The sequence below is a fragment of the Cibotium barometz genome, chromosome 26, assembly GCF_041138505.1.
Source record: "Cibotium barometz isolate CiBa-2024 chromosome 26, ASM4113850v1, whole genome shotgun sequence".
In the NCBI taxonomy this organism is placed as follows: domain Eukaryota; kingdom Viridiplantae; phylum Streptophyta; class Polypodiopsida; order Cyatheales; family Cibotiaceae; genus Cibotium; species Cibotium barometz.
In genome coordinates, this window is record NC_141071.1 from 27,406,640 (window position 1) to 27,420,146 (window position 13,507).

Below are 13,507 nucleotides of genomic sequence, written 5' to 3' on the forward strand. Positions count from 1 at the left end.
TTGGAGCCTTCATCTCTGAGTTGAAGGACCTTATGGCTCAACTTGCATTAGTGAATGCGAGAATGGATGAAGATGATGCAGTGGCTATTTTGCTAAAAGCAGTCAAGAAGGTGTACCCACCTTAGTCACCACCCTGAAGAACATACCTAATCCCACCCTTGAAGGAGTCATTCAATCTTGTCTTGATGAAGAAAAGAGGCCAAAGGAGGGGAGAAGCTGAATCTTCAAATGCAACCACTTCATTGAATATCGAACAAGCTTTATCACATCAAGTGATCAAAGTAAGATGTGCCCATTGCAAAAAGGTGGGTCATTTGGCAAATAATTGTTGGATCAAATATCCCAACAAAATGAAATGTAACAAGTGTAAACAAATGGGACATATCACTACTAAATGTCCTAACAAAGAGTCAGAGGCTAACTTTGTATCAGCCTCTAACTCCACTAAGAAATTGTTTTAAATCTCAATGTAACCACACCTATATTCCTAACCTTGTACACCTAATGTTATAAAGGCAACCTATGTCCAATACCACCTATTCTAATTTTCTTTCATAGTTGGTATTGAGGGGGGGTATTAAGAGACTAAGGTTATGTAAAAGGGGAAGAAAAGAGTGTGTGTGTGTGAATGGACTTATGGTCCACTAGCTCACCTATTTAAAGGTGGAGCTAGAAGGCATTTTGTATGGAGCAAGAAGCCTAGTTGTATTTGAGCAACTTAATAAGCAAGATATTTTCTTGTATTTTACGAGTCTCTCTCCTCCACATAGTTGATCTAGCATGAGCACCACGAATTCTAATAGAAAATATCTCATTATTTGTGAAATAGGTGCCTCCTTCATGAGGGGAATTCCCCCACACTGAGCTGTCAAAAATGCATCATTTCTTCTAAATATCTCTTCTTTTTTAACTAATAACCTTGTCCTTAGTCAACTCTTCATCTTATGTGAGTATTTACTCATTTTTGGGAGGGATTTCCTTTTATTCTTCAATTTATCTGCTCCCTACATTTGGATTAATCTAATTGATCCATAGGAACCTTAATTCAAAAATTTCAGAAAATCTGGACCCTTAGGCTAAGGTCCTTTTACTTGATTAATGTTTAAATTCTATGAATACATGTGATGAGATGTGATGTGAATCAGATAGATGTGAATGAATGGATGGATGGGATGTGATGTGAATAGATGTGATGAGATGTGATGTGAATCAGATAAATGTGAATGAATGGATGGATGGATGTGATGTGAATAGAGATGATGAGATGTCAGGTGAATAGATGTGTGACATGTGATGTGAATCAGATAAATGTGAATGAATGGATGGATAGATGTGATGTGAATAGATGTGAGGTGAATAGATGTGATGAGATGTGATGTGAATTAGATAGATATGGATGTGATGTCATGTGAATCAGGATGTAAATGAATGATATGGGATGTGAATGGATGATATGTGATGACAATGGATGTGAATGTATATAAGAAGAATGGAAGTGGATGTGTATGTGAAGAATGAATGTGAAAGAATGGATGTGGATGTATGTAAAAGAATGGATGTGGATGTATGTAAAAGAATGGATGTGGATGCGTATGTGAAAAAATGGATGTGGATGTGTATGTGAAAGAATGGATGTGGATATGTATGTGAAAGAATGGATGTGGAAAAGAATGGATGTGGATATGTATGTGAAAGAATGGATGTGGATGTATGTGAAAGAATGGATGTGAAGAATGTGTATGTGAAGAATGGATATGGATGTGTATGTGAAGAATGGATGTGAATGTGTATGTGAAGAATGGATGTGAATGAGTATGTGAAAGAATGGATGTGGATGTATGTGAAAGAATGGATATAGATGTGTATGTGAAAGAATATGATGTGATGTGAAGAGATGTGATGTGACATGAATATATGTGGATGTGAAGTGATAGATATGAATGTATGGATAGATGTGAGTAGTCGTACATGTGAACGATTGGATGGATGTGGATGAATGAGATGAGATGTGTATGAATGAGATGTGTATGAATGAGATATGATGTGGATAGAAGTGATGTGACATAATGTGGATAGAATGTATGTGATGGGATGGTTATGAGAATGAATGTTATAGATATGAATGAATGAATGTGATGGATATAAATGAATGTGATGTGATGGATGTAAATGGATGTGATGTAAATGAATGTGATGGATGTGAATAGATGTGATGTGATGTGAATCGGGATGTGAATGAATGAGATGTGATGTCATGTGAATCGGGATGTGCGTGAATGAGATGTGATGTAAATTGGGATAGATGTGATGTGTGATGTGATGAGATGTGGATATGGGTAGACGCGAGTGGATGAGATCTGATGCGGATAAATGAGAAAAGATGTGATGAGATGGAAAACGATGTGATGAGAATGGGAATACATATGAAATAAATAAGGAATGATGTGGAACAATATGGAAAGACGAGATTTCGTTATAGAAACTGTATTTATGACATGTTTTAAATGATTGTTTTATGTCAAGAATATTGGGGAAGCATTTTGACCGTCTTGTGAATGAGGTCGTGGAGACCTAATCTGATAAAGTTGCACAGCTGACGGAGAGTCAATGGAGGACGTCACGCGTAGCAAGGTGGGCCGAGGTCTTGACTAGCCTCGGTTCGATTTAAATATTGAGCTTCCGGTATGGCGGATGAGGGACCAAGGAAGCGGCCTATGAGTGAAGCGCTAGGTGACCTGCGAAGGATCCTAGAGGGTGCTGACCATACGGTGCTCGGGCTGTGGGTCGCGGAAGACACCCGTACGTGCATCGGGGAAGATATTACAACAAGGAGTAAGAGTTGTTTTCTGAATTCGGGCATGGATCTGGTTAATTGACCTTGCTGGTCCTCAACGAATGAGTCCGTGGCTTTTTTATATAGATCTATTGGTTGATCTTGCTGATCTTCAACGGAGATTCCATTCTGATTTTTATAAGTGAAAATATTGCTGGTTACTATGAGCTAGGAACTATCAAAAAGGCCCCTAAGTGGACAGGTGGTGAGCGTTCTGGTTGCCAATGATACCATAGGTACATTGATGAAGAAAAAATTGGAAATTAGGATTCAACCTGATATTTTGGACAATTATGATCAGTGACACTATAGTTTCATTAAAAGATTGTTTTAAAGACAACTGAATCTATGAAAAGGCAATTTCATAGATTGTTTTAAAGACAACTGAATCTATGAAAAAGGCAATTTTATATTGAGGTGTGTAAGTGGTGTGACTAGTTCTAAGTTTGCATGAATATCCGAACTCTTTTCCCTGTTACCAGGGACAAAACCTAACCAAATTCTTAATTGGATCCCATCACTAAAGTTGTTGGGCGATTGGCTAACCCACGGGACTAGATGGGGTTAGGCTGGACTGATGGATCCCTAAAATGAGACTCAATTCTATTATGGTACGATAGATGAAGTAAATCCCGGATAAAAATTGTTCTATGGAAAAGAATCAACGGTTGTGCCTCTCAATGAGGAAAAAAGCGTTGGTCTCTATGATCCAAGTGCAATTATTTCCTTGATTTGACTATGGGACTTACGGGTTTGGTCAAATCAGTTCAGTTAGTTAAGGCTTTTGACTACGTTAGAGTAAAATTATCCTGGAGGAATCGCCCGTGCTTTCCGAGCGAGGGAAGTTTTTTCGGGTTTGGTTTTGGAAGAATCGAGGGATTAGTATCTTGTCCAGATATCCATGGGCGAGGCCCCGAGTGAGGGACCCTGCCCTACGCAAGAAGTGCTACTTCTGCTACTAGCACCCCTGAATTCGTTGCGCAGTGGGGACAAGGATCTTTCAGTTTGTATCAGAGAGCAAATTAGCTAAAGTGGATCAATTGAGAAGCCAAAAATATCAAAAATTTATGTAGCAGTAAAAGGTTATAATTGTGATGAAATTCATAGAAATTAATATTCAGACTGAAATTCATAAATTAGTAATTGGGTCTTCAGATGGAAGTACCGCAATTGCATGGAATCCTTGACTTGCTTGAGGCCTAGACATGATGGTATTTACCTTATAATTTCAAGGACCATGACTACCCGTATATACCGAGGGTATAACTGTAGCTCTTTACTGGCAGTATATACGAGTAAATCTAAGACTTAAAATTATAATTCCAAGGACCATGACTACTCGTATATACCGAGGGTATAACTGCAGCTCTTTACTAGCAGTATATACGAGTAAATCTAAGACTTGAAATTATAAGCAAAAATGCTACCCAAATGATGAATTTGAATGTGGTTGATATGATTTTAAAAACTCTAGTTGAGAACTGATGAGTTGCTATCCAAATGTGGTTGATATGATTTTAAAAACTCTAGTTGAGAACTCATGAGTTGATTTGGATTCTCATTGAAAAATGATGATTCCTGAGTTTTGGTTGAAAAGCGATAAGCTGAGCAAAACCACAATGAGGATGAATGGGACGAGTCCCTGTGATGATGTTCGTAACTGCAATGATGATAATGACTTAAGCAAATCACTATGAGATTAGTGGATTGTGCTGACTGATTGCTACTGTTAACACTTGACCCAGTGGATCAAGTTAAGGGATGTCAAATTAAAAATCTGTATAATTGAAATTCCCATGGAGGACTGTTCAGATGGAAATTTTGGTCTAATGGACCATTATTGTGTTAAAGATATGAATGATATGACCTGAAAGAGTTGTTATCTAATGATGAGTTCTATATAAGGGATCTTTTCTAGGATTCTGTTGGGTTCACCAGACTATAAGGAACCCCAGAATCAGTTGGATCTTAAGAAGGGAAAGAGTTGTCCTCTAGTTTGCCAGATGAGGACATCTCACATTTTTTAAGTGGGGTAGGATGTAAGATTCCGCCCTCCAGCTTTTGAGGTGTTGAGGTGTAAGAACCTCCCCTTCTGATCTTATAATTTTTCCCCTCTCAGAAATAAAAGAAAGATCCTGTTTTATCCTATTTTGGCCTGGAGAGAGAAAATGTCTAGAGGGAGATAATTCAAATTTGTAATATTTTTGGATATAAAAATCCTCCTAGTGTCTAATATGATTTTCCATGAAACAGAAATTCAAAAAGAACTTTTCAATGTGCAATTGGAATTAATTGCAAATAGGTAAAAAGGACCTTAGCCTAAGGATCCAGATTTTCAGAAATTTTTGGATTATGGTCCAATTAAGGATTCGGTGGACCAATAAGATTAATCCAAATGTAGGGAGTTGATAAATTGAAGAATAAAAGAAAAACCCCCCAAAAATGAGTAAATGCTCACATAAGATGAAGAGTTGATCGAGTACAAGGTTTATTAGTTAAAAATTAAGAGATATGTAGAGGAAATGATGCATTTTTGACACCTTAGTGTGGGGATCTCCCCTCATGAAGGAGGCACCTATTTCACATGTGTGGAGGAGTTTTAAACTCAAAAATAATGAGATTTTTTTATCTCTCCTCTCTCTTATTTTAACTAGATCCAAAAAGTAAGCTAAACTGACCCAAAAATGGTCAAAAATTGACCAAACTGATCTGGAAAATTCTAGAATCAGTTTGCTTGGTTAGAGGCTCACTTTTTCCTATAAATAGAAGCCTCCCCCTTTGTAAAAGCCTAATGGTGTTTATGCACTGTTACTCTGTTCCTGTCCTGAGCCATTTACATTGAATTTTTTAATAATTCAATTATTCTTGGCCTAATCCTCTCCAAAGTGAATTGGTGGCCACTCTTGCTTCAAACAAGAGTAGAACCCTCAATCCCTCAAGCCAAAGGAGAGCTTACAAGCTCTATGTAAGTTAATTTTCTTACTAGTTTAATTTTAAATCTATGGTCTTCTTCATTTTTATGTTTTGCAGTAAATTGAATTAAATTCAAATGCTATGCCTTGATGAAAAGGCCACCCCCTTCTCTTCTTTACATTCCAGTCTTTCTTAATCCTAGAAAGATTAACTAAAGGATTAATTAAACTCTTCTTATTGTTTACTCTCTTGAATTTAGAAAATTGTGTAGATTAGAGTTCTATGAATCTAATTTGGGTTAGTTTAAGTCAATAAAAAGAATGATAAAAATGAGAAATGGTCAACCATACAAAGAAGGTTTCCATACAATATTGTGGAAAAGAAAGTTTGTTTTTATCTTATTCCAAAAGAGTAATTCCCACCATTTTTGCATCTAAAAGAAATATTCTGATTACTCCATGTACATATTCACCTATGAATATGCATGGATATCATTGATATTAATTATTAAAATTGATTTTTATGCATAGAAAGATGCATAAAGGAATTTTTTTATTTCAAAAGTGTTATTCTCATTAAAATTGATTTTTTTACATAGAAAAATGCATAAAGGAATTATTTTTATTTCAAAAGTGTTATTCTCATTAAAATTGATTTTTATGCATAGAAAGATGCATAAAGGATTTATTTTTATTTCAAAAGTGATATTCTCGTTAAAATGGATTTTTATGCATAGAAATATGCATAAAGGATTTATTTTTATTTCAAAAGTGTTATTACCATTAAAATTGACTTTTATGCATAGAAAGATGCATAAAGGATTTATTTTTATTTCAAAAGTGTTATTCCCATTAAAATTGATTTTTATGCATAGAAAGATGCATAAAGGATTTATTTTTATTTCAAAAGTGTTATTCCCATTAAAATTGATTTTTATGCATAAATAGATGCATAAAGAATTTTTATGTCAACATTAGAATTCTCTTAAATTCTATGTTTAAATTTTGTGAATAGATGTGATGAGATGTGGTGTGAATCAAATAGATGTGAATAAATGGATGGATGGGATGAGATGTGAATAGATGTGATGAGATGTAATGTGAATCAGATAAATGTGAATGAATGGATGGATGGATGGGATGTGAATAGAGGTGATGAGATGTGAGGTGAATAGATGTGATGAGATGTGATGTGAATCAGATAAATGTGAATGAATGGATGGATGGATGTGATGTGAATAGATGTGATAAGATGTGAGGTGAATAGATGTGATGTGAATCAGATAGATGTGAATGAATAAATGAGATGTGATGTCATGTGAATCGGGATATAAATGAATGATATGAGATGTGAGTGGATGATATGTGATGAAAATGGATGTGAATGTGTATGTGAAGAATGGAAGTGGATGTGTATGTAAGGAATGGATGTGGATGTGTATATGAAAGAATGGATGCGGATGTGGATGTGAAAGAATGGATGTGGATGTGTATGTGAAAGAATGGATGTGGATGTATGTGAAAGAATGGATGTGAAAGAATGGATGTGGATGTATGTGAAAGAATGGATGTGGATGTGTATGTGTATGTGAAAGAATGGATATGGATAAGTATGTGAAAGAATGGATGTGGATGTATGTGAACGAATGGATGTGGATATGTATGTGAAAGAATGGATGTGGATGTATGTGAAAGAATGGATGTGAATGTGTATATGAAGAATGGATGTGAATGTGTATGTGAAGAATGGATGTGAATGAGTATGTAAAAGAATGGATGTGGATGTATGTGAAAGAATGGATATAGATGTGTATGTGAAAGAATGTGATGTGATGTAAAGAGATGTGATATGACATGAATATATGTGGATGTGAAGTGATAGATATGAATGTATGGATAGATGTGAGTAGTCATACATATGAACGATTGGATGGATGTGGATGAATGAGATGAGATGTGTATGAATAAGATATGATGTGGATGAAGTAATGTGACATAATGTGGATAGAATGTATGTGATGGGATGGTTATGAGAATGAATGTGGTGGATATGAATGAATAAATGTGATGGATATGAATGAATGTGATATGCGATAGATGTAAACGGATGTGATGTAAATAAATGTGATGGATGTGAATAGATGTGATGTAAATTGGGATAGATGTGATGTGTGATGTGAACGAATATGATGTGATGAGATCTGATTCGGATTAAGTTGAAAAGATGTGATGAGATGGAAAATGATGTGATGAGAATGGAAATACATATGAAATAAATGAGGAATGATGTGGAACAATATGGAAAGACGAGAGTTCGTTATAGAAACTGTATTTTTGACATGTTTTTAAATGACTGTTTTATTTCAAGAATGATGGGGAAGCATTTTGACCATCTTGTGAATGAGGTCGTGGAGACCTAATCTGATAAAGTTGCAACAGCTCTGACGGAGAGTCAATGGAGGACATCTCGTGTAGCAAGGTCTCGGCCGAGGTCTTGAACAGCCTCGGTTTGATTTAAATGGTGAGCTTCCGGTATGGTGGATGAGGGACCAAGGAAGCGGCCTATGAGTGAAGCGCTAGGTGACCTGTGAAGGATCCTAGAGGGTGCTGACCATACAGTGCTCGGGCTCTGGGTCGCGGGAAGATACCCGCACGTGCGTCAGGGAAGATATTGGAACAAGGAGTAAGAGTTGTTTTTTGAATTCGGGCATGGATCTAGTTGATTGACCTTGTTGGTCCTCAACGGATAAGTCCATGGCTCTTTTATATGGATCTATTGGTTGATCTTGCTGATCTTCAACGGAGATTCCATTTTGATTTTTATAAGTGAAAATATTACCGGTTACTATGAGCTAGGAACTATCGAAAAGGCCCCTGAGTGGACAGGTGGTGAGCGTTCTGGGGTTGCCAATGATGCCATAGGTACATCGATGAAGGAAAAATTGGAAATTAGGATTTAACCGGATATTTTGGAGAATTATTATCAAAGACACTATAGTTTCATTAAAAGATTGTTTTAAAGACAACTGAATCTGTGAAAAAGGCAATTTCATATTGGGTGTGTAAGTGGTGTGACTAGTTCTAAGTTTGTATGAATATCCGGCTAGGGGGCCTAGGAACTCTTTTCCCTGGTACCCCAGCAGTTGGCTAACCACGGGATTGGATGCGATTAGACTAGACTGATGGATCCCTAAAATGAGACTCAATTCTGTTATGGTACGATAGATGAAGTAAATCCCGGATAAAAATTGTTCTATGGAAAAGAATCAACAAGTGTGCCTCTCAATGAGGAAAAAACCGTTGGTTTCTATGATCCAAGTGCAATCTTTTCCTTGATCTGACTATGGGACTTACAGGTTTGGTCAGATCAATTCAGTTAGTTAAGGCTTTTGACTATGTTAGAGTAAAATTATCTTGGAGGAATCGCCCATGCTTTCCGGGCGAGGGAAGTTTTTTCGGGTTCGGTTTTGGAAGAACCGAGGGATTAGTCTCTTGTCCGGATATCCGTGGGCAAGGCCCCGAGTGAGGGACCCTGCGCTGCGCAAGAATTGCTACGTCCGCTGCTAGCACCCCTGAATTTGTTGCGCGGTGAGACAGGGATCTTTCAGCTGGTATCAGAGCAAATTGGCTAAAGTGAATTAATTGAGAAGCCAAAAATGTCAAAAATTTATGAAGTAGCAGTAAAAGTTTATAATTGTGTGATAAAATTCATACAAATTGATATTCAAACTGAAATTCATAAATTAGTAACTGGGTCTTCAGATGGAAGTACTGCAATTACATGGAATCCCAAACTTGCTTAAGGCCTAGACATGATGGTATTTACCTTATACTTCCAAGGACCGTGACTATCCGTATATACCGAGCGTATAACTGCAACTCTTTACTGCTGGCAGTATATACGAGTAAATCTAAGACTTGAAATCATAAGCAAAAACGCTATCCAAATGATGAATTCAAATGTGGTTAATATGACTTTAAAAACTCTAGTTGAGAACTGATGAGTTGATTTGGATTCTGATTGAAAAATGATGATTCCTGAGTTTTGGTTGAAAAAGCGATAAGCTAAGCAAAACCACAATGAGGATTAATGGGACAAGTCCCTATGATGATGTTCGTAATTGGAATGACGATAATGACTTCAACAAATCACTATGAGATTAGTGGATTATGCTGACTGATTGCTACTATTAACACTTGACCCAGTGGATCAAGTTAAGGGATGTCAAATTAAAAATCTGTATAATTGAAATTCCCATGGAGGACTGTTCAAATGGAAATTTTGGTCTAATGGACCATTATTGTGTTAAATATATGAATGATATGATATGAAAGAATTGCTATCTGATGATGAGTTCTATATAAGCGATCTTTTTCAGGATTCTGTTGGGTTCACCAAACTATAAGGAACCCCGGAATCAGTTGGATCTTAAGGGAAAGAGTTGTCCTCTAGTTTGCGAGATGAGGACATCTCGCGTTTTTTAAGTGGGGTAGGATGTAAGATTCCTCCCTCCAGCTTTTGAGGTGTGCAGGTGTAAGAACCTCCCCTTCTGATCTTATAATTATTCCCCTCTCAGAAATAAAAGAAAGATCTTATTTTACCCTATTTTTCCCTGGAGAGAGAAAATATCTAGAGGGAGGTAATTCAAAATTAAGATATTTTTAGATAGAAAAATCTTCCTAGTATCTATAATGATTTCCCCTGAAACAAAATTTCAAAAAGAACTTTCCAATGTGCAATTGGAATTAATTGAAAATAGGTAAAAAGGACCTTTGCTACCTATGGGTCCAGATTTTGAGAAATTTTTGGATTATGGTCCAATTAAGGTTCCTATAGACCAATAATATTAATCCAAATGTAGGGAGGAGATAAATTTAAGAATAAAAGAAAAACCCCCAAAAATGAGTAAATGCTCACATAAGATGAAGAGTTGACTGAGTACAAGGTTTATTAGTCAAAAATTAAGAGATATTTAGAGGAAACGATGCATTTTTGACACCTCAGTTTGGGAATCTCCCCTCATGAAGGAGGCACCTATTGCACATGTGTGGAGGAGTTTTAAACTTAAAAATAATGAGATATTTTCATCTCTCCTCTCTCCTATTTCAACTCGATCCAAAAAGTAAGCTAAACTGACCCAAAAATGGTCAAAAATTGACCAAACTGATCTGGAAAATTCTAGAATCAGTTTGCTTGGTTAGAGGCTCACTTTTTCCTATAAATAAAAGCCTCTCCCTTTGTGAAATCTTAATGGTGTTTATGCACTGTTACTCTTCTCCTGTCCTCCTGAGCCATTTACATTGAATTTTTTAATAATTCAATTGTTTTTGGCCTAATCCTCTCCAAAGTGAATTGGTGGCCACTCGTGCTTCAAACAAGAGTAGAACCCTCAATCCCTCAAGCCAAAGGAGAGCTTACAAGCTCCATGTAAGTTAATTTTCTTACTAGTTTAATTTTAAATCTATTGTTTTCTTGATTTTTATATTTTCCAATAAATTGCATTAAATTTAAATGCTATGCCTTGATGAAAAGGCCACCCCCTTCTCTTCTTTACATTCCAGCCTTTCTTTATCCTAGAAAGAACAACTAAAGGATTTATTAAACTCTTCTTATTGTTTACTCTCTTGAATTAGAAAATTGTGTAGATTAGAGTTCTATGAATCTAATTTGGGTTAATTTAAGTCAATAAAAAGAATGATAAAAATGAGAAATGGTCAGCCATACAAAGGAGGTTATGGCAAAATTTTCCATAATTTTGTGGAAAAGAAAGTTTATTTTTATATTATTCCAAAAGAGTAATTCCCAACATTTTTGCATCTAAAAGAAATATTCTGATTACTCCATGTACATATACACCTATGAATATGCATGGATATCACTGAAATTATTATTAAAATTGATTTCTATGCATAGAAAGATGCATAAAGGAATTATTTTTATTTCAAAAGTGTTATTCTCATTAAAATTGATTTTTATGCATAGAAAGATGCATAAAGGATTTTTGTTTATTTCAAAAGTGTTATTCCCATTAAAATTAATTTTTTGCAAAGAAAGATGCATAAAGGAATTATTTTTATTTTGAAAGTGTTATTCCCATTGAAATTGATTTTTATGCATAGAAAGATGCATAAAGGATTTATTTTTATTTCAAAAGTGTTATTCCCATTAAAATTGATTTTTATGCATAGAAAGATGCGTAAAGGATTTATTTTTATTTAAAAGTGTTATTCCCATTAAAATTGATTTTTATGCATAGAAAGATGCATAGAGGATTTATTTTTATTTCAAAAGTGTTATTCCCAAGAAGTTTTATATAAAAATTAGAATTCTCTTAAATTCTATGTTTAAATTCTATGAGTAGACGTGATGAGATGTGATGTGAATCAGATTCATGTGAATGAATGGATGGATGGGATGTGATGTGATGTGAATAGATGTGATGAGATGTGATGTGAATCAGATAAATGTAAATGAATGGATGGATGGATGTGATGTGAATAGAGGTGATGAGATTTGAGGTGAATAGATGTGATGAGATGTGATGGATGGATGTGATGTGATGAGATAAGATGAGATGTGAGGTGAATAGATGTGATGAGATGTGATGTGAATCAGATAGATGTGAATGAATAAATGAGATGTGATGTCATATGAATCAGGATGTAAATGAATGATATGGGATGTGAGTGGATAGTATGTGATGAAAATGGATGTGAATGTGTATGTGAAGAATGGAAGTGGATGTGTATGTAAAGAATGGATGTGGATGTATGTGAAAGAATGGATGTGAATGTGTATGTGAAAGAATGGATGTGGATGTGGATGTGTATGTGAAAGAATGCATGTGGATGTGTATATGAAAGAATGGATGTGGATTTGTATGTGAAAGAATGAATGTGGATATGTATGTGAAAGAATGGATGTGGATGTATGTGAAGGAATGGATGTGGATGTATGTGAGAGAATGGATGTGGATATGTATGTGAAAGAATGGATGTGGATGTATGTGAAAGAATGTATCTGGATATGTATGTGAAAGAATGGATGTGGATGTATGTGAAAGAATGGATCTGGATATGTATGTGAAAGAATGTATCTGGATATGTATGTGAAAGAATGGATGTGGATGTATGTGAAAGAATGGATCTGGATATGTATGTGAAAGAATGGATGTGGATGTATGTGAAAGAATTGATGTGAATGTGTATGTGAAGAATGGATGTGTATGTGAAGAATGGATGTGAATGTGTATGTGAAGAATGGATGTGAATAAGTATGTGAAAGAATGGATGTGGATGTATGTGAAAGAATGGATATAGATGTGTGTGAAAGAATGGATATAGATGTGTGTGAAAGAATGGATGTGAATGAGTATGTGAAAGAATGGATGTGGATGTATGTGAAAGAATGGATATAGATGTGTATGTGAAAGAATGTGATGTGATGTCAAGAGATGTGATGTGAAATGAATATATGTGGATGTGAAGTGATAGATATGAATGTATGGATAGATGTGAGTAGTCGTACATGTGAACGATTGGATGGATGTGGATGAATGAGATGAGATGATTATAGGATCTGGATTCCATCTCATGGATCATCAATGATGTCAGTTGTAAAAATCTCTAGCCTATATATTCAGGCTCTCTCATGAATAAAGTACGTTTCTGTGTGCCTACTACTGCTTACGTTGCCTCTATTGTAACATGGTATCTTAGAGCATTAGTGTAGGTATGTTTCCTCAGGCCTTCCGCATCATTT